We start from the raw sequence: 23,928 nt of genomic DNA, 5'->3' as shown, positions 1-23,928 counted from the left end.
CCGCCTACTCAGATGTGATCTCTTCCTGACATACAAGGCCATGTCCAATCCAAATTGATGGACATGCTCCACCTAAAGAAAACCATATCCCCTCGAGCCACATGCCCCAGGGATCTAAACCTCACCACAACCATAAATAGGACGTGCTGGAGGGATAGATTCCTATCCCAGAGACTTCCCATGCTCTGGAACAAGATTCCAATTTACATTAGGCAGAGCTCCTCGCTAACCCTCTTCAAGAGAAACCTTGACGAGTGGATGGGAAACAGAAAGTTTACCCCAGGGATCACTTCAATGGCTCTGCTGGACAGAGGCACAGGGAACTAAGGGGGCAGCAAAAGCCAACACAATTCCGTCTAGGCTTATAAATGCCTTCGGGGAGATAGCCTAGTACCTACCTATGAAGCTATGAACCTATTACTAGGTTAACTGCTCAAGAGCCCTTATAAGCCTAGCCATTATTACCTGAATTTTACCTAATTTTCAATCCCTAAGGGCTAGAAGAGGATGGCTTATGTTTGTGCCTATGCCTTTGAGTATTTTACACACTGTCGATGTCTGTAAGGTGGTAACTAGTTTAAAAAAAAAACGAAAAGGAGAAATAAAAGAATGATGATAGTGATGTGGAAACTCAAAAGCTGAACTTAGAAAAGCAACCACTATACATTGGATAGACGTATTAATATAGAATATGAATGGATTAGTTGAAAAAAAAAAATGCTTAATGTGCGTGCATACATTTCAAAAAGTGCTACAAGAAACACTACACCTCAACCAAGGAAAACATGATAAAGAAAAGAGGGAAAGATTTTTTCCTGGACTAGACTACGAAATAAAAAAGGTGCGATATTATTAGTTAAGAAAGACATGGGAATAAATGTTAAGGAAGAGAAAAAAGATAGGCTAGGAAAATATGGAGTGGTAAGATGGAGATGGCAAGGTACTAAAATTACATTGGCTGTGACAGATGACTCCAAATTATAGCTGTTGGGCAAGACTGGATATTTATTTATTTTAGTTTTAGTGAGGTAGTACACTGATCACTATAGACAATTTGCAAGCGCAGCCAGGGTGAAGAGATTCACAAAGAAGGAAAACAGAATACATTCAGAAACACAGAGTAATCACAGACGGTAGATAATCCCATAAACAATTGATACGATATATAATAATATTAGCAGAGTAGAAAATCAAATGTGAATTAATTTTACTAGTAAATATGAGAGTGAAGCAGCAGCAGCAGCTGAGAACAGGGAATTAATGCAGAAGTGATGCAGGTGAGGAGGAAGTTAGGTTATGTGTCCAGTGGAATAGCACTTGCAGTCAGATATTCAGATGTACATCAAAAGAACACAGGAACTTTCTGCAAGACAAATAATGCACCCAATAACAGCAAAATACATAAAGCATGATTATAATGATTCTTAAATCGCTATAATCATGCTTTCTATGTTTATTGCATTAGTCTTTGGGCCAACAGTTTGGTTGTTTTTGCATTGCTACCAAACAGCAAGTGCCTCACTGCCTTTGTTTATGTATTCTAGCAACAGAACCAGATGAAATAGTAAATGTAATGGCAAAATGTTATAGTAATGTATATACCAAAGATATGGGAAGTGGAAAGTAAAAGACAAGAGATGAAGATATATCTTAGAGAGCTTAAACATGCCTAAAGTTAATGAAGAAAAAGAAGAAGAAAGGTTGATTGGGGAAGATACAGGAAAGGGAAATGAGAGAAGCAATAAATCAGTCAAAATACAGGAAAAACACCAATACCAAGAGCAGATGGAAATACAATAAAGATTTGGAAGAGAACAGGTTATAAAATAATCAAGATCTGGAAAGAGGTATTTAACAGTATTTTCTCATGTGGAGAAATACCTCCTTCCTGGCATAATGCAGTGATGGTTGTCATACCAAAAGACGGGAAGCACCTGGCAGACCCAGGGTCGTAGCGATCCATTTCAGTTTTAAACCATGATTATAAAGTTTTCATGACTATCTTGGTTGAAAGATTAACAAAATTTAAGCAATAATAATAGCAATGACTCATTATGGTTTCTTAAAAGGTAGACAAATATTTTACAACATAAACAGAGCCTTAATAAGTTAAAAAAGATATTATGGATAATAAAAAAAGACATTAATGTTCATAGGTATAGATGATGAAAAAGCATTTTAAGGTAAGCTGCCAGTTCATGAAGAAAACCCTGGCAGCATTTAGTTTTCCAAAGGAGTAGATTGCACTGATATTTAGGATCTATAAGGAATCCAAAGCAAAAATGAAATGTTGCAGTGGATTGTTAGAAACACTAAATCTATCAAGAAGAACTAGGCAATGGTGTCCACTTTCACAGTTACTAATTGCTTTTTACGTGGAACCACTACCCAGGTACATTAGATTATCTGGCATTACGTGTTAAAATAGAGAAAAAACTGTGGTGGTGGTGCTGCGGTAGCGTTGTCGACTCACAGCAAGATGTTGTCCGGACCATTCGATTCTCAGCTAAACTGTCTTGTGTGGAGACATGCGTGAAGGGGCGTACCTTCGTTGAAGGTTGTGCGTCAGGGTTTTTGACTCTGCGCACATAAATCTTCTACCAATCATTAGCGGACTGGAGTTCCGCTGTGGCGACCCCTAACCGGGAAAAAGCAGAAAGACACAACAACAACACAAGAAAAGATTGTTCTGTTTGCAGATGACATAATATTATATGTCACAAACCCAGAATACAAATTAATGAGTATATTTGGCAGATTAAAAGCCTTTAATACCATAGCAGGATACATAGTGAATTTATATAAAAGAAAAGCAATAGTAATGAATTATGTGCCAACATATGATCTGGTGCAGAAATACCCTTTTCTATTGAGAAATAACAAAAATGAGATACTTAGGAATTTGGCTAAAACAGGACATTGAGCAAGTTGCAAAGGAAATGTGGGGAAAATGCCCAAAACCGATTAGAAAGAAAAGGCAGTGGAAAATGTTATTTATGGATTAAGATAACAAGATACAAGTAATAAAATGTACCTAGTCCCACTGGTTCTATATGTGGGACAGGCTTATTTCTGCCAGTTGAAAGATGAGATATGGCATAACATTAAAAATGAAAGTAAGGAAAATATTCTTAAGGAATTATTTTGGGAATATCAGAAGGAGAGTGCAATGGAAGAAACTGTATTGCCTAAGGAATGGGGTTGGTGGGGGGGGGACTACTGGATGTGGAAGAGTACTTTACAGCTGCACTAACCAGATTACAGTATCTAGCCCAAGATCAGGCCTACATGTCTAAATAGAAGGAAAGGATGTTGAAACAAGAAGAAAATAGGTGTGTAGGAGTTCAAGTGGGTTTGGATAGACACAAGAATGAAAACTATGCAGAGGTACACATACATAAGTTCATCAAGCAGATTTAAAGCATAGGATAAGACGGATATGCTACACAGCAAATCAGGTAAAAGAAGAAAAGAAATATAGCAGATATTTGGAGAAATAAAAATAAAGGACTGAAGATTTTAGGAACAAATGTTAAAGGGTGATGAAATAAGAACCTACAAAGAAGCTGAATAGATATTTAATCAACAAGAGATAGATTAGTTGTCTGTATAGGATTACATTCTGAATTAAGAGAAGACTTGATAAAGCAATGGAATTATTGAGCTAAACTAGCTACATTGGATTTTATAACAGAAGCAAGAACAGGCACTGAAGTTAGGGAAAAGTAATAACCAGAGCATATAAGGTAATGCTAGAGATGAAGGATCAGTACAGCACAAAAGTGAGGCAGGACTGGAGAAACGTATCAGTAAAAAGACTGGAATGAGGTATGTCGGCCCCTAAATATGCCACAAATTTTAGAAAATTTAGAATATTCACATGGAAATTTTTATGTAAGTATTTTTATATTCCCACAAGAAATGAAAAGAATGTTCCCACAGACAAGGGATAAATGCAGAAGATGTGATAAATCAGTAAGAGGGGTCTTGGAAGCCATATATTTTGAGAATGTTTGTAACTTTAACTATATAAACTAGAAATAAGCTATCAGTCAAATTTTGAAGGTGGAATTCAATTTCAGTGAAGATATGTTGTTACCAAGTAGAAGTAAAATAAAAATAAGCATTTAAAAGGGTTGCTCTCTCTGCTAACGAGAGCAGCAAAGAGAGCAAGAAAAAGAAAATGAAAACAAAAGAAAAATAATAATGGAGGTGAAAATTATAAGGAGATTAAGGAAATGGAACCAAGGAATAGTGAGAAAAAAGGAATGATCGTGATCTATAAATGGAACGGGTGGCACTTGGGGGAGTGTGTAGTGAGCACACTGGATGAGAAATGTATCTATGTAAATTAATGAGTAATATTTCTGAAACAGAATATACTTGTCTCACAAGCAATACAGTAACTGAATTATAATATAGAAAGCATCCTGGGTCTTAATGTGCTTTGCAAATAGTTAAGATAAAACATTTCTATATTTCTTAGTTATAAAATGAAGTGGCAACATAAAGAGATTACATTGCAGAAGAAGAAAACCATTTGTCATTCTGAGCATCTTTACAAGAAAATTGTCAAAATGTAGCAAATGCTTGAACAAGAAATGTAAACACACTGGTTATTTGAAATATTGATCTATTTCAAAATGAGTAAATAAAGACATTTAAGTTAATGTACCTGCATGCAGTGTATTGTTTAGATGTGCACCATGCATGGGGATTGCACATTAAGTAAAAGAGTGAATGTTTATAATATAATAAATATTGCTTTTCCAATATGTATGTCTATCTATATGTAGATACGTATTTCACCAGGCCACTCAATCATGTTTGTTGTAACTACTTCCACTGTGCCTATTCCTTTTATGGTGATGGTGGTGGCAAGAGGAAAATGGGTGGATGTGTGTTTGAATCCAGCTGACAAATATTCCTATATCCCCAAATGGTCAGCGATATTTACCATACAAACCCCAACACTGTCTGTTACTTTGCTTGAGGTCTTGCTGGATTCATGCTGTTTCCAGTTAGTTTATTTATTTAGTTTGTTTTCTGGAGAAGCACACTGATGGCAATAGACCATTTGCAGACACAGCCCAGGTAAAGAAATTCACAAAACAATAACACAGAATAACTTTACAAACATGGAGTAATCTCAGAAGGTAGATAATCCCATAGACATTTGAAACAATATGTAAATATCATTAGCAGAGCAGAAAAACAAATGTGGATTAATTTTAGTAGTAAATATGAGAGGAAAGCAGCAGGTGTGAACAGAGGGTCAAAACAGAAGTGATGTAGGTGAGGTGAGAATTGTTTAATGTGTCCAGTGAAAGGCATTTGCAGTCAGATTTTTGATGGAAGTGTCTTTTGAGATGTCCTCTGAAAGTGTGGAAAGAGGAAACTTCCGTTTGTCGAGGGTGGAGGGATTGCCAGAGTTGTGGTGCAAGAATGGAGGACTGGTAGGTACAGTGTGGTTTGGTTTGGGGTCTTGGAGTGAGGTCATTAATTGGGAGATGTTGCAGTGGTTGTATGGGGAGGATTTATTATGAGATTTTATAGCAAGAGGATGGAAGCCATCTGGATGATGCAGCTTTAAAAGAAGAGACCCTAAGAGTACCTTGACTCTGTATTAGACTGGTGGGCATCTAGCTTTGGAGAGGGTGGTGCAGTCATGTTCCTGAGGGAGGGAACTGGAAATGAATAAGCAGATTTTGTTTTCAATACACTGCAGAGTGTCCGAGTTGTTTTTAGAGGCTGTGGTTATGATGAGGAGTCTGTATTCAAGTTAAGCAAGGACTGTTTTGCTTCTTGCAGCTGTAGCTGGTCTGGAGAGAAAGAAAGATGTTTTCCAGGACCAGTATAAAAGATAAATGATTTTTTTCCTAGTGTTTACAATGTGGTTTTAGATGTTAAGTGACGGGTCTAGCCATAAACCTAGATATTTAAAGGAAGTGGTTGTTTCTACTTGGGAACCATTGAAATCTGCAATGTTGAGATTTTTAGTTATTTTCAGCATTTGTGGGGTTTCGGATATCGTACTTTTTTGTTTTGGATGTGCTTAGGAGTAGCTTATTAGTTCTTTAGCCAAGAATTAAGGGAGTGAAGATCAGACTGAAGCTGGTTAAAATACATTATTACAGTAACTTTCGTTCAACTCAATCAGTCCTATTTGCTGTACCCACTCCAACACAGAATATTGTAGGAGGGTGTGGCTTGCTTGTCATATTCAAAAACAGTTGAAATACATTACTAAGGAGAGTTGATGGTTAAACTCTGACCATTTAAAGTTACAAAGACCTAACTAATGGTGTGCTTTTTGGTAATGTCCTGCAGCACCTCTAGCTACCCTATATTACAAGCCAGACTGAGTTTCTGGAGTAGCAAGAGTATAGATTAGTTATAAGATGCACATCACATAATAGCAGAGAAAGTAAATGCATACTAGCAGTAGATAATCAAGCACCATGGGACAGAATGGTTTGGCTTTTTACTGCCTATCCCGTTTATGGCTGGCTTTGAGTTCAGCATTATGCACATGTTTACTGAACCATGACTGACTATCAAAGATGAGACCAAGCAGATTTGCTGAGATTGCTTGCACAAAAGTAAGCTGTCCAAGGAAAGTGAGACCAAACAGTTTTGTTGAGATTATTTTCACAAAGATTACCTGCCCCACAAGGTTAAGGTAATTTAGGTTTTTTTAATGAGCTGGAGGAATTAGACTGCTTTTGAATATATTAATGTAAAAATTACAGCCTGGAGGTGTAGATATCCTTAATGAATATGGACACGCCTCTGCCTTTAGTGTTTCGGGCCAAGTTAGGTGGCAGAAAGGTGTGGTATGAATTATACCCTGGAAATGCAGGGGTGCTCTCTGTAGCCTTGGACCAGGTCTCTGTCACTGCACAGATGTCGATGTTCTCCATTTTAAGGAGTGCCTCGAGTGAGTGCATTTTGAGGTTAAGACTTCTAGCACTGAGTAGCATTACCCTCAGAGTTTGCTTGCTTGTACCTGTTACGGTGGTGAATTTAGCATTTGAACCGTGCCTAAAAAAGGCACTATAGGGGTGGCAAGAGCCTTAGCCAGTATCCGGAATCCCAGGGGCAAAAGGTGCAGGCCATCTCTGGCAAAGCATCATGGTCTGTCGACCATGTCGTCCCAGGCAGACAGATACTGGATCCCCTTAGAATGACACCAGAAGCTTAGCCAATTGTTGAAGTCAATAATTTTGTCTTTGTATTGTGGTATCATTTTGGGCAATGGCAGGATGCTACTCAGGGCTAGGGTCATACCCTTCTGGGCTACAAGATCCGAGAGCTCCTCCATGTCTGTTTTCATGTAGTCCAGGGAGGTATGTTTCAGATCATTCACACCAAGATGGACAATGACAGAGTCATATTTGTACTTGTTGTGAGTGACCTGAATGCGTGCATTATGTGGCGGATCCTGGCACCCGACAGGCAGCCAACAGTGACCTTCTCCTTGTATAGCCTGGTGAGTGGGACATCAGTGTGCCTGACTATAGGGAGTCACCTATGACTAGTGTGTTGGGTACTTTGTTTTGCCTTATGGGCTGAGGTTATGTGACACACTGATTTTGTAAGCTATGTGTCATTTGGATAGTGTTGGGGGGTGGTGGTTGTCTGCGCTTCAGCTTGGGAGGTCTCTGTTGCTTGAGCAGATTTTTATTGAGAGCCTCCGTGAATATGGGTGTGTGCTTTGTGTTTCTATGTGTGGATTTTAGTAGTGTGGGTTTTGAAGGACTATGTGTTGAGTGTGGTGTGGTGCAGGTGTTAACCTTCTCCTCTTGACTGTCTAGTCCAGTCTTGGCTGGAGAGAGCGTGGCTTCCAGTTTGCCTATATAAGTGTATCTCTCACAGGTTGTAGTGTTGGGTGGTAGGAGGACAGGGTTGTCTGTGTACATGAGGCAATTGCTACATTGTCCCAAGATGCCCAGATTCATCAGATGGACAGGAGAAACACTGGGAGCTGACCCATGGACATGCCTGGATAGGTACTTATTAATTTAAGTACTGAGAACTGTTTTTCCCTTGACAAGTGAGTAAAGTCGAGTGCTGTAGTAGTTTATATAGTGCTTGCAACGAGTTCTGAGCAAGTGCTGTGCACAAGGAAACAGTTTTGAGTGCTGAAACTAAAAAAATGGCTAGTTCTAGCTAAAACTAGTTTTAGCACCAATCCCAAGAAGAGAAGCAGGCCACTGCCTGTTTGGTGATCCACTGTCTTGTCCCAGATGATGCAAGGATCTGCAGGCTTGTAGCCTTTTTCTGGTAGATGCCTCGAATAGCAACCACATATAATAATGAAATTCAATGGGCAATTACTCTTGCCTTGATTATTAAGAATTCAAGGCATAGTTTGTCAAATGAAACTAACCTAGCTTTCAGCATACAGGGAAATTTACACATAAACCTGATAAGACTGTAGGGCACATGCAAGACAGTAACACTATGGAGAATTTTAACAGGTACTTCTTTGACTAGTTCCTATGGCCTTGTATATTATATCACAAAAAATCTGCAAAGTGAGTAAGAATATCAGTGTCACATAATTCTGAAAAAGTGAAGGAATAGAGTTTTGTGCTTGATTAGATATTTTTTTTTCTATATTATGTTAGACTTCATTTGGCATTTTAAACTGTACACATTGTGATCAAACATTTTCCAGTGAGGGTGGCACAATGCCACAAAGTTTAGTGTTGTTCTATTGCAGCATTTGGTTCTCCAGTTCATTTCTTGGCTGTTCAACCTTCTGTTTGGAGTCTGCATTTGCTCTCCGTATCATTTAAGTTTTCACTAGGTTCTTCAGTTTCCTCTCACATCCCTGTGTGTGTGTGTGTGTGTGTGTGTGTGTGTGTGTGTGTGTGTGTGTGTGTGTGTGTGTGTGTCTCCTGTTGTGGGCTGGGTCCCTCTTCCTCCTGGCAAATGTTTGAAGGGATAGGGACCAGCTTATCCACAGCCCTGAACTTGGGTACTTGAACTTTTTCATTTGGATACAAGCCTTGATGAGGTCATCTTTAACTTGGAATACATCTAAATGAGGTCTGTTACTGCAGAGTCAAGTAGAAGAAGAGAATCTTTACATTACGTCTCTCACTTTCTTTCAGTTCAGCAGTCAGATATGTTTAGCAATACTGATACATTCATCTTTGAAAAATGTGAAGGTGCACTAGTTCTAAACCCACTGCAAAGGAAATCAAATGTAAAGTTTACATATAAATGTACTAATGCTGCGATCAATAAATGATACATACTTGTGATCATATCATTTTCTAATGCCTGGTTCTATCAGAGTACTTAATATACATGTGCATACTGTCAGAGTAATCTATGTTTTTGAAACAGCAAACTGAGATTCTGAAGACTGATCTGGTTTGGTAAGGGAAAAGGAGTAGAATCTTGGAGTCTTGAAAGTCATAGAAATTTAACTCTAGGTTTATATCCAATGTTCTCACATAAATTATGTAAATGTATACATTTCTTTTCAAATGAGCATTATATGAATGTCCAGTGGTCACATAACAAGTGACCATATGACCTGACTGGCTAATGCAATGGTCACATGACTTCAGCACCCCAGACCCCCTAAGGCTTACTCTAGCTCTACTGATGAGACATTATGACAGAGTGACTGTCGGAGAGAAAGATGTTGTCTCTGTGAATGCTATAAGAAGAGAGCTTTGTGTTGCTTTTCTGACTAGTACTGTGGTGATTTCTGAAGTGGAAAGGCAAAAAGAGCTACTTTCCTACTGATAAATTTGAATACCCTTTCACAGTTAAGTTTACAAGGTTACTTATAACCATATTACACATTAAGTTTCTATAATTATCTGTGCTATCAAAAATATGCATTAAGAGGCTCTTCATTCCATATTATTTGTGTTAATGTCTCTCTACTCTTTTCCTCATTCCTGTTTTATCCAAGACTTCCCTCATTCTCCAGGTCCCCCCACCAACTGCAAAGGTTGTCACTTGGCTGTTTTGCATCATTTGGAAATGTGCATTCGTAACTTGCCAGTGCATTGCAGATGGATTTTGCTACAGCTATATGGTTGTGCATCCTTTAGAACCCCAATTCTCTGTAGTGCATAGAGCTGTACCTGTTCCATATACTACGAGAGAGAGAGAGAGAGAGAGAGAGAGAGAGAAAACTCCAGAGTCAAGTCAGCTGTAATTTACTTATTACTGCCATGCAAGTTTTTCTAGTATATGAAGTTTTTTCTGCTTCGCTTACTGTACTACAAGACAAACAGAGAGAGAGAGAAAAGAAAGGAGTACAATGTGTTTTTAACTTTAAAAGTTAAAACACACATACCACTGCTTTACATATAATGGTCAGAAGTAAAGTTTACCTGTTTCTGTAGAAGTTTTAAAAGCGAAGTTAAACTTCAAGCTGACACACACAGAAAAAAAGAAGTGTGGCAGCTCAAAGTGCATTATAGCCTTCAAAGCTGTTTGAGCTTCCCTTTGTTATTCTGTGGTAGCCACTATTTATGCTCAAATGCACAATAGAGCTCAAAGGTCATTATCAACAGTTAAACACCTTTCTTACATCAAAAAGCTGCTAAACAAATTATTTTTCTTTCCAAGGCTGGAATGTAATCATAGATCTCATTATACTACATAAATGATTATGACAGAGTCTCTGATCATAACCTACTTCTTACGTGTTTGAAACATGGAAATGAAGAAGTTCACCAACAGGGTGAAACAAAATGAACCTTGTGAGATGCATTTTAACATCAATGGTGATAACACATGACATTTAGTTATCATCAGAGAGACCTAATCATAATTCTTAGCAATTCATGGAGGTTTAGCTGTCTCAATGTACTACTAGCTACAGAAAAAAATGCAGGAAGTTGGAATGTGAGATGTTCTATAGTTTTGAAGGCTATGAAATAGAGCACTGCCACAGACACTGGACAGAATCAAAATTTACCGCTGATGGGAGAATGGCTTTAAAAACTACTAGGCAATTTTCTGTCACATCTGTGTCAGTTACACAGACATGTTTAGAATATGAGAATGAAACAGTGGTGGTGGGCACTGTCCAGGGTTAGGCTCAAGAGTAAGACTATAGCTTAACAGTGCTGAAACGTGGTTAACAAAACTTTGTTAAGCATTTTTCTTAGGTCAGAAAGGTGCTTAACATCATAAATTAACAGTATTTTTCCAAGATGTGGAACACTACAGCTCGTAATGTGGAACAAATGGGGACAATGTAGAACACTTACTAACAACTTTGGGTAGGAAACTCACAGTTTGTTTAAAATGTGTTAACCTTATACTTACAAGACATTCTTGTGTGAATTAGTATGACTCAATACTATTTGCCATGGATTTTTGTTAAAAGTATTAACAATGAATACGTGGGGTGGCACTAGACCCTCTCAGTCTGGAACAGAGTGAAACATGGAACGTTTTTACGACTCGGAATAATAAACGGTCCACATAACAAAGTTGTCTCCTCCCCATATATGAAGTCCAGTTGTAGCATGTACTACATATAGACTAAATATAGATGCAGATGAGGTGTCAGTCTACCATAAGAGAAGGATGAAGCCAAGGACAGACCAGGGTACAAGGCCAGTCTTAGGTCACCGTTCAATTGGATGTATTTGGCAAAGTGTTCTATTAGGGGGCTCCACACCCATGACCAGTCTTAGGCAGAGGCGACCAAGACATATCTCTTATTTTATCTTTACTAACACATACTGCTGCTACAGAGATCCCATTGGCAGCTGCTGTAGTTGCAGCACCTAGTAAAGTAAAGTAAATGATGTATACTACTTAATTTCTGGGCTTTCTGCTCGATTCCAGCCATGATCCACACAATGAATTATAGAGTCTCAACTGCTCTGTGAGGCACTGTGATTATCTGTCTGGGTAGAACTAAGCAGAAAACCCAGAAACCTTGAATGGTAGGTGTTAGTGGCTACAACAGCATTGGGAGTCAACAGGAACTGTTAGGAAAAGATGATGCACTTAACTGTGTATCCATGGGGACAGAGAGTTAGTTTCTAATTAAAATGGACTGTCAGATTTACCAGTGGATCTATAGTAGACTGTTAAGTATACAACTGCAACAAAACAGTATTTTCCTTCTGTTTTAGTTACCAGAAGAAACCGAATTTTTTCACATAGCTGAAATAAATTCCTATGGCCATTTCTATGAATTAAGCTGATGTGGCTGGCTACCATATATTTTTAATAGAGTTAAAGTAAATTACTAAGGGCTTCTTTTTTTAGTCTTAGATGTAAAGCCATGGAAAGAATTATTATGGAGATAATTAATAGAGATATAGTAAACCTCCAGACACTGGACCCAACCCAGTTTGGTTTTGTCAAGGCAGATCATGCTTACTCAACTTGGTGGACTTTTTTGATAAGGTCACCAAAGCAATGGATGAGGGCAATCGTTCACATTGCCTACCTTGACTTGGCCAAGGGATATGACACAATACCCCACTCTGGTATTGTTGACAAACTCAAGAGGTTAGGTACAAACCCGTCTGTCACCCAGTGGATAGCCAACTGGCTCACAGATAGGACCCAGGAAGTTAGTATTGGGGAGTCCACCTCTACAAAGAGGCCAGTCACAAGTGGAGTCCCTCAGGGATCAGTCCTTGGACCGCTCCTTTTTGGCATTTACTTCTCAAGAGTCAAGGCCAATGTCAGTGGTCTCTGGTTGACAAAATTTGCAGATGATTGCATATTAGGAGTTGCCATTGAATCTCACACTGACACAAATGTTCTCCAAGAGGGGCTGAGACAGGAAAAACAACTGGTGTCAGAGCCATGGACTAAAACTAAATGCTAAGAAATGCATAATAGTATCCTTTGGGAAGTCAGTCATTCATCCCTGGTAACTATCGGGTCTATATTACGAGATCGAAAAGACCGGAGAGTGAATGGCTGAAACATCGAAAGTGCCATACCTAGAAGTCGCCCTGCTAATTATATACATCAACTCTGAGATCACACTACAGTGAGGAAAAGGCAATTTTTCTGATCTTCAATGTACCGCGCTCACAAAAAACACATTGATGAACAGTATTTCTGATGTTAAAGCTGTTCGATCTCCAGCCTCTCTGATTTCATGATGGGAACCCAAAATATCATACTGGAAAACATCCCTTAGAGTTGACCCAGTCGTCAGGGGCTTAGGAATGCACAGATAGCTTTGACCATCACGTGTCTACAGTGGTGATGAAATCATTCTGTTATACAACTTATAAACAAAGGTATGGCATCTAAGTCCAAGGAAGTCATTATTCCACTGTATTCAGCATTCATCAGACCTAGCACTGAGTACAATGCCCCCTTTGATATGTATCTAACCAGGCATATCCAACAACTGGAACATCCACAGAGGTTCCTCACTAAAAGAATTGTTGTTGTTTGTCTTTCGGCTTTTCCTGGTTAGGGGTCGCCACAGCGGAACTCCGTTCCGCTAATGATTGGCAGTAGATTTTCACGAATGCCGAGGTGCCAGCTCGATGTTCAACCTTCAACGAAAGAATACAGGGCATAATTAAAATGCCCTATGCAGACCGGGATGCATGGCTAGGCTTAAAAAGGCTCTTGTGGTCATTAGCCTAGTAAACAGTAATGAACCTATGAATTTATGTTATTAGAATGAGACATAAAAGATATACACAAAGTACCTGTAACTGTTAGGTAAAGTGGCTATCAATGGATAAAAGTGAGTGACTCTGGCCTGCTGTTTACTGCCAGTGTTAAACAGTCATTACTCTGGCTTTACAGGACTAATGTGTACTTTTGAGGAGAAAGGTGGACTACGTTTCTGTAGTTGGCTACAGTCTGTTTGTTTGAAACTGAAATGGATTCAATTACCATAGTAATTATACATTTTTATTACAGTCAGATATCTGAAGTATATTCAGTCAACAATATGGCTGTAAAAGATGGATATGGGAGTCAGTAGATGAAATTAAATGTTACATATACGGTCTGTGAATGAAAATCACTGATCCTGCTGTTCAAGTTAAACAATCTATCTTTGCAAGACTGGTTTGTGCTTGTGAAAAGCAAGTTGTGATGCTTTTATTGTGCCACTTTTTAATTACTACCAGATATCGGAGGTAAGAGTGTAACTGATGGGTAGAAAGATTGTCTAGGCTTAAAAGTGAGTTAACCCTTTTATTTTATAAAGCTATTTCACCACTGAACTAGCTTGTCAGGAGCAGTTTGGCAGAAAGTATTGCATTTGACAAAATTAGAGTAAAATAATTGTTGCTCTAGGGCTTATGCATATATGTGCATGGGAGGAGGGCTGCAGTGTATCTGTCAGTAAATATTTAGCCATAATTTCTTTCATTTTCAATGACAGTCAAACACTAACCTTGTACACAGTAAGTGGCTGTCTGGCACACTGAGTTGTGTGAAAAAACAACTGATTATTGCCACTGCTGCAGTGAGTAACACTGCCCTCTTTCAATAATTGGTTCTGTGGTTAAGTTCACGGTTGTGGTTCCTTCTACATAGAATATGCATGACCTATTTCCATTTTATCTGGGTGCTCTGATTTCTTCCACAACAGAAAAGCCATTTTTTTCTAAACACTTTTACTGAATACTTCTGACATAGGGAGAAATACATTTATATATAAAAATGATGAAACCATATTAAGTTCACATTTACAAACATTATATATTTTGTTTTATACAATATAATTGATCCAACATTATGAAAATATTCAATTCCTGCCTTCCCTTAAACCACATTCCTCCTCCAAAACATTTTTCTGCATGCATTGCTCCTAAAATTTCCATTTTTTCTATGTAATTTACTACTACCCTTTTCTAAAGATCCCACTCTCTGTTCTTTTATCTGTTATGACGTTCAATACTTCAAGAATGGTTGACTTAGACTTTGATTACCATTTTCTAGCAATTGCTTTTTTTTGGCAGATACAGAATTGATCTTAACAAGTCCTTACTATGTCACGATAATTCAGATCTTCTATCCCATCTCAAAAAATCATTTCCTTAGTTATGTTCATTTTTAGCCAAGTATTCCTGACAGAATGCTCTATAGGGAATTTTTAAAGTCTGACAACTCAATACAATCCAAAAACATATGCTCCCAGCTACTTCTTCCTCCCTCATTACACCTCCAGCATGTGCCATTTACCTGAGGAAAAATTCTTTGGAGTCTAGTTAGTGTAAAAGTACCTATGCAAACACTTCCAAGCAAAAATCCTATATCTTCTAGACTCTTGTTATTTCTTTTTAAATTGCATATCTAATCTCTCTTCCATATTTCTAACCTCTTCTAATTGATTCCTCTAGTTATTGTGAAATATTTAATATGCCCTACTAGTTATCCCTTTATAACAGCAGCTTCTGTTCTAGATTCAACTAAATACTCAATCAGTGCATGCCTTTCACTTAGGATTTCCCTATCCCTTTCTCTTTGCCTATATTCTGATATCAGACCCTGATAGAAAGGCAAACTGTAGCCTACATTTGAAATTTCTTCTTGGCCTCTCCCCCTTCCGTTACCTTTCTCTCTTTAATTATTTGCTCCCAATACCTTACTCCCTTTGCCAGCTTCCTCCAGTAAATTCCAGCCCCATCTTGCCTATTCTCTGTACCCATAATTGCAGTCATCCCATTGGCAGAATCTCCTTTCTCCATTCGCATGTTGGCTTACTTCTTAGTATACTTTCTGCTACTTTATGAATATAATATTCTGTATGACTGTTGTTATTCTCCTTAAGGATCTGCATCCAAAATCCCACTCTTTCCTTATTTCTTAACCCCCCCCCCACTACATCATCATTCCTTTCCACTTTGAATTGTAGCCTTCTGCTTGTGTTATCTATAAGAGCCTTAACTGTGTATCTTTAAAATGCTCCTTCAAATCAAGCAATCCTAAACCTCCTTCTTCTAGTGGAAGGATCAACTTATCCCACTTGACTCTTGCTCTCCTCCTCTCCCAGATAAAATCTTTCAACTCTTTATTACTTACTATCCACAGCTCCTCCTATGGTTGATAAAAATGTCTGACCTGTGTATAAAACTAAAAGAACTAAAACATTTTTACTGTTTGTATTTTAATATCCATATGCAAGAGTTTCCAGTTTCTCAGTTTTTGTATTAGCTTTTGTTGTCTCTTCTCACATATCATTAGCTGCCATAAAAGTGTCCTTTTTAACCCATAACCCTAAATACTTCATTTTATCATATCCCAATAAATATGGGTATTGCTGAACCAATTTATATGTGGGCACATAGTTTACAGCTATAACCCGTTTTATATTCATTAATTGTATATAAAAAACATGGAACTGTCTCTGAATGTTTCACAGTACTGAGATGTCCTTTCCTGGTTTTATCATGCACAAGATAATATCATCTGCAAATAAAGCCAACTTTTCTTAAATACCATATCAATTATAGCCTTGAATTTCTGAAGCCATTATTTTCTGTCCCAATGGTTCTAAATATAACACAAATAACAAAGAGGAAAGAAGACACCCCTGCCTGGTTCCTCCACAGTCAGACACAAATTAGCAGAAAGGACCCCCCCCCCCATCCCAACTTTGATTTTTGCCTCTTATCCCTCATATAGCTTTCTAATTAACCTTATTATTTTATCAGGAAATACAAATGCTGTTATTTTCTTACTCATTAAATAACAGCTTACTCTATCAAATGCTTTCTGTGCATCAAGAACCACCAATAAGAGTGGTATTTTCTTACATTCTGCTTCCTTCTGGATCATCATTGTTCTATTAATATTGTCAAAGGTTTGCCTCCCTTCCACAAAATTACATTGATCCATATCTATCAATTTTGGAAACACAATTGCCATTCTTTTAGCCATTACATACATAAAAAACTTTATAATCATGGTTTAAAATTGAAACAAGCCTATATGAAGCTGGCTCTGTTGGGGGTTTACCATCTTTAGGTATTACAGCCACCAAAACATATTGGTGATTTCCCTCCTTTTAAAATACTGTTAAACAAAACTTCCAGATCTTTATCCCTTTCTTCCTTCCTAGCTTCCAAACTTCCACTGAAATACCATCTGTTCCTGGAGATTTTCCTGCAGATTGGTTATACATCACCTTTATATCTCATCTCCTCCTATCTTAACTGTTAATTGCTGAGCCTCGTCTACCTCTAAACTTAGCATATTTAAGTTTTCCATAAATATTTTGTGTTTTTTCTTCATTTCTCCACTTCTCTGCTTTATATAAATTTTCATAAAATTTCTAAAAATATCTCCAATTCCTCTACAGGATCTCCGATTATTTCTCTTGTTGTAAACTCCTTACTTCTGACAACCCTTTATAGTTTCTGTTGTACAAGTCATTGCACCAAAGGTTTTTGTGCTCTGGAGTTGTTATCAAAAACAGTTGCTTAACAGCAATCTAAACTCATGCATATTATCCAGGTACTCCTTTATTTTCTCTTACCACTCTGCAATTGCACCTCTTCTTGTTCTGTGAGATACCCTTTATTCTGTAAAACTTTATCCTTTGTCAGTCCCTCTAAATAATTCTTGTTATTTCTCAACCCTATCACTTTTTCTTCTGTCTCTTCCCTATTTTTAAACTCCAATTTCATTTTATCCCACTCACTAACTATAACTTCTGGAGTACTTTCTACAGTCCCAAATAACTCCTGAATAATTTCCACTATCCAGTCCTTAAATTCTTTTATTTTTAACAGGTAGGTTACAAATCACTGGTATCTCATCTTTACTTAATTATTCAGCATTTTAGTCTCCATAATTATTGATGCATGATCTGAAATAGTTGTTGAACATATGTCAAAATTCTCAATTAAATGCACATGTTCCTGTGAAATATAACTTCCGTCTAATCTAGCCCAGTTATTGTACCTTGGAGAATAATACGTACATTTGCTCTGAGTTCCTACTACTGAAATCACGTCTTCCATACCAAATATTTTCAAAAATTTCTTAAGAAATCTACCCTCTTTTGTTATATTTTCCCTTCTAGGCCCCCAGATACATCATCATTGCTGTAAATCAAATTCCACTACCTACTCATCAGTAATAATCCTTGCTATACGCTGATTATTTCTCCCCAGAAAGTTTTAAGCTCCATAATGGCAGTTTTAGATGGAATATAATAATAATTAATATGCATATTAATATAACACTGTATACTAATACAGTAATATTTTAGTCTCCTACAAGGAAGGGACAAAAAACAAATAATGCAATCTGACTATCCAAAAAGAGTAGAATGCTAATCCAGGATAGAAAAAAAGAAAGGAAAGAATGGCAAAAATATAAAAATATAAAACACCATAGTATCTTGAAAAATTCAGAATGTTTCACAATCATACTAAAAAGCAAATAAATGAAGACAAAAGTAGACTAATAACTTTCAGAATAATAGTAAACACAACCCTAAAAAATTTTGGACAGCCATTAAAGAAATCTTGCCTCCCAGCCAAAGATGCACCTCTAATCCCTCTCCCAATAACTCACCACTGAAAACCACAATACAGTTCAACTCTTATTTTATAGATAGTATAGCATCTCTAACCAATAATTCCCCAACATCTAATCCTAACCCTGCCCAACAGCCACTATTACCACATCCACTTTCACTTTCAAATATGTGCCCATAGCCTATATAAAGTTACTGTTAAACAAATTCAAACCATGGTCTACTTCAGCTGACTTTTCAAGTGAGTACCTTAAAATAGTCGCCAATAGCATTGCCTGTCCTGTCTCAATCCTTATAAATAGGTCAGTCCAGAAATCCAGTGTTCCCTCTCTCTGGAAAAAGTCACAGATTAACCCTCTGCAACAAAGGAGGAAATTCAATATACATTACTAACATTAGACCTATAGCAATCTTATCCTCTCTCTGTCTAAAATACTTGAGAAATGTATTCAAAAATAATTGCTATACTATCTCCTGCAGGGAGAACATCACTTATTCCCCACAGAACATGACTTCTGTCCTTCCCAAGTATTATCTGTGCCTTCATAACATTAATAGTCTGTTTCTTCTAGCTTCTCTGACAGAAAATCTCAAATTTTCCCTATGTGCTCTGTTCTCTAATTCTACCATTTTTGAAACATCTCTTCTTGAGCAGTCACATACTCAGATGGACTTTTCTTCACTTTAACCTCTGATATTTTTTTCAATTTTATCAGCTCATCTGAATATCTTTTTAAAGCTTCTTCCATTTTTCCAGCCTTTTGTTATTTGAGTTGATACACTCCTTCAGTGTTTTGTTTATTTTAATCAGCTCTGAGCACATCTGACTTATTTTTTTCTGTGGATTACTGGAAGCCATATTTTGCACCAAAGCTGGACCTTGAACTGCTTTTTATTTATTTATTTGTTTATTTATTTATTGACATTTAATTATTGGGAAAGTACGACTGGATAGAAGCCCATTTTCAGTGGAGACCCAGGGAGAAAAGCTCCAAATAATTACAAAATATTTTAAGAACAATAGTTTTACAATCTTCAAAAATAAAACAAAAACATCAGCAGTTTAAATAATTATAACAAATTAGACATAATATAAAAACATCGGTTAAGAATCGATACAAGTTATATGACAATTATTTAATATTTGGTAAATTTCTAATACAGGAGGAAAAATATGATGAAGTGGAAAAAAGGGAAATATATATATATTTATAGAGAAAAAGTCACGGAAGAGAATTTGATAGCTGTAAGGAAGTAAGTGAAGAAGGGAGAGTAAGGAGGTATAAGGAATGAAAAGCTACCTATTCAAATTTAGGGATATAGTTTACTTTATTCTGGTTTTGAGCAAGAACAGAGCCAGATTTTATCATGGAAGTATTTCACAGTGGTTTTGAAAGATGGGAGGGAGGATACTGACCTGATGGATATGGGTATTGAGTTCCAGGCCTTAGCAACCTTGTATGAGACAGGTTTGTAAACAGACAAGAATTTTATGTCACTGAACCACAGTGACCGACTGGGAACATTGTTGTGTAAAATGTGTTTAGTGTTGGACAGGCAGATAGATGCTGGATAATTCTGTAGGTGGTAATAAGCAGTGTATGTGATAGCTGATGAGGTAGTTCTAACTAATTTAGGCTTTTTAGTGCTATATGGTGGTTGGGTCTGAAAGGGGTATTTCCTGCAAATTTAGCAACTTTGTTATAGCACTGTTCAAGTTTTAATTTTTTTGTGAAGCCTGGAGGTTAGTAAGGATGGAAACACCATAAAGAAGTGTGGGGAGGAGATAAGTAGTGGCAAGTGTAGCTTTAGTTGTGTTGGTGAGAAAGCTTTTGGCACTGTAAAGCATCCCTACTTTTTGATGAGTTTTTCTTATGCACTTTTGTATATACAGGTTGAATTTAAGATTATTATCCACTATCATACCCAATAACTGACTATGAGAAGGGACTTCAATGGTTGTATCAAGAGAGAGAAGTTTACATTTTGTTTTTTCATGACAGAGGGATTTTGGGGGGAAAAAAGTAATAGTTTGGTCTTTTTTGGGATAAGCATGAGTTGTGAGTTATGAAGCCATGTTTCAGTGGCTGTTAAGGTTTCCTGAGTAATTTTTTTGGAGGTGTACCATGTTGTCAGATATGCAAATGAGAGTGGAATTATCTGTGAATTGTATTAGGGTGGCCTGTTGTGTGGATGTATAGAAGGTACTAGTGAAAAGTTAAAGAGTAAGGGACCAAGGATAGAGCCTTGTGGTACATCGGTGGTAACGGAGAGGTAAGGAGAAAGTGTGGCGTGCCATTTTACAGACTGATTCCTATTGGACAGGTAGATTTTGAACCACAGAAGGGAGGGCTGAGAGAGACCTACTGAGGGCATTTGAAGTAGAAATTTGCTGTGGCAAGCTGTGTCAAAGGCTTTAGACAAGTCTAAAAATAAGGAAAAGACTAATTTACCATTATCTCTAGCTTTACTGACAGTATCTATATAGGTTAGAAGGGCAGTGCTAGTACTATGGGAAGGATGGAAGCCATGTTGTGTAGTGGATATGAGTTCTTCCTATAGGAGGAAGTCTTTCAATTGTTTTTGTTCAATATCAGCAGGATTCTTCCCAGATAGTGCTTTCTCTTCAGCTTTTCTAGTTGATTTTCTTTCAGGCTCTCTTAGTTTCTTCTTTGCTGGCATCCAGACAGTATACTTACTAGCCAGTAACTGAACTAACTAAATGAGGCACAGTTCCTGGCCCCTGTCTTTCTGTTTCTTTTTTCACACTGACAGACCTGTTTATCAGTGTGCTACCATATTGGACATTGCACAACAGAAAAGCTATTCTTAAGTGAAATGGTGTTTCTCCAATTTGCCTGTAGGCAAGTGTGTAGTGTGTATGTGTGCACACACATCTTGTTATCTGTCTGGCTTATCGAGGGCACTGTCAGTATGGGTGTGAATTGAAAGCATGGGAAAATAATATCAACAATTTTATTTGTGGTTAGACACAATACTGATGGGGGAAAAATGCATTTGTTGTCAGACATATATGCACTGCATGTCTCAAAACCTCTGTTTCCATATTCCCAAAAGACCCTCCCCACCCTGTGCTCTTTCACAGCAGCTATCTGCTACCCAGGTTCAGGATATCCTGACACTACTACAAGAGTTTGACAGTTTAGTGATAGGCCAGGGTATATACCTTTGTGATGAAAACCCATCAGTACACAGAGCCACAGCATCTCATTACATAGAGTAACTACGTGAGTTAACCAGACTCTACGAGAAAAACTGCAGGAGGTGTTCAATCTGGAGGCAATTCAGACATCCAGTAGTCTACTTTTGTTTTATGACACAATATAAATCAATATATTACTTTGTTTTAATAGACATTAATACCATATACTACTGATACCAAATTTGAAATAAATGAAAATCCAGGAGGCCAGCAGGTGGGGTAGGGGGTAATAGGGGTGGGTAGTCCCACTAAAATGGTCCAAATGGACAGGGGTGTTTCCAGAAATTTACATTTTGTACTACAACCTTATGTTGCGGCCACCGTCTACCTATCATTTTAAAAATACTCAACCCTCAAAAATGTCCTCCATACATATAGGAAGAAGACAGGTTATTTTCATGTGTTACCATTTATTCCTATAAAAAGCTATTTTTCGAAGTCTATTCCTTTCACATAAGCATTCTTTGCATACCTCTGTACCATAAATATTAGTTTGCACAGTTCTAAACATTCTGTCCTTTTTGAGTGGTGAAGTTTCCAAAAGATGCTCAGAAAAAAAATGCACTCATTTGAGTGCACTGAGTTCACTCAGCTACACCCTTACCAATGGGATCTCACAACTGTTAATGTTGATTCTGCCTGGTTAGTTAGTATTGGTTAGCTGAGAGAAATAGCTCATAGTCTGGTCTCATATCTGCAATTAAAAGCCTATAAATAGTTCAGGTACAGGGTCACTCCAAGTTAATAATGAGTAGAGTCGACTCGACTATCCTAGTCGCACATACCTGAAACACATTAATATGACACGAAATAACTGCACCTCTGCACAAGCTAGGGAGTCGGGACTGTTCTACAATTTTCAAAAATGAAATCCCTTCCAGTCCAGTAAACCTGGAGAGGTGTTAACCCTTCTCCTACGTTCAACACTATAACATTTAAGTTCGCTCATACTAGTAAGTCAACAGATGGCACCAGAAAATCAAGGATGACTGCAAACATGTTTTTCGCCTTTTCTGCAGCATATGAGAGGAGGTGGTACTGCAGAGTACTGCTGTCGTCCTTGGTAACAGGCAAGCCGCGACACTTGGCACGGTGTAGTTAGTACCAGCCTACTTTTTAAGTGAACAAGTGTCGCCATGTGGCTTCTTGTTTTTTCTACAATCTGTACGCTCTAAACCCGGGAATAAGGTAACAAGATTAAAGGGAAGTAACCGGAAAATTATCTCAAGAAAGTGGGTGCCCGGCTAACAAAGACGCAAGAAACGGTCTGAGTATTTTGAACTTTAGGCACATTAGTGGGACAAATTGTGTAGCTTTTCCGTTGTCTCTTAATACTGCATAACACTTAGATAGACAAAATGAGTCTTGACCTGGACCGTCAGAACAGGAATTAAAAGCCCAGTCCCCCAGGTTCTGTGTCACTTTTGTTTTTATTCTGAAACAAATACATCTAAGAAGGACGTTTTGCTTGCTAACTCAGCTGGCTGGGTGGAGCCACAGAGTAAACGAATGGTTTGTGGTAGCAGGTGCAAGTTGAACATCACCGCATGACTTGTAGACAGGAGGGGTAAACTAAAATGGAAATAAGATGAGTTAACACAGATATAACAAAGTACTTGACTGGGAAACACCGTGTGCCGTAACCCAATTCTGAACGGGACAAGAATACGTTTCTGTGCCATTATGAACAATGGCAGGCTCGTTAAAATTCGAGATGGCTCTGCTTGAGAGTGTGTCCTTAACTCAATTTATGTGACACGGACTGCATTCAACGGCTCGCTGGGGATCAGTACAATGTTATTGACATGTAAATACTCAGCTTTCTTCTCTGATCGACTTTTATTGCAAACGCACAAAACACTGAGTAACTGACCCTTTATGGTGCCTGAAGGGAAGAGGGACAAAAGCCCAGCTGTTACCAGCTTTTTTGTGAGCTGCTGGTTCCAAAAAGCTGACCCGCATGTAGCTGCAGAAACAGAATGTGAAGTTTTTTAAATGATGGCATGTCCCAACAAACGTCCACACTTTGCCCGACAGTCCGATTGACCCTAAATTTGCACGGCGTCTTTCATTTCTTCAGGAAAGTGGAGCATAACCGACATTAGGACAGCAAAGCGAGGAACTGTCGGGGGTTGTATCCCCAATGAATAAATAGCGTGTCCTTTGTGGGTTAGTTTCCCCTGTAGTGGAGTTACTGTCTTTCTGTAGTGTTGTTTGAGTTCTTTCC

The sequence above is a fragment of the Protopterus annectens genome, chromosome 2.part2 (assembly GCF_019279795.1).
Source record: "Protopterus annectens isolate FY-2018-M chromosome 2.part2, PAN1.0, whole genome shotgun sequence".
Taxonomy (NCBI): Eukaryota; Metazoa; Chordata; order Ceratodontiformes; family Protopteridae; genus Protopterus; species Protopterus annectens.
Note: the sequence above shows the minus strand (reverse complement) of the source record.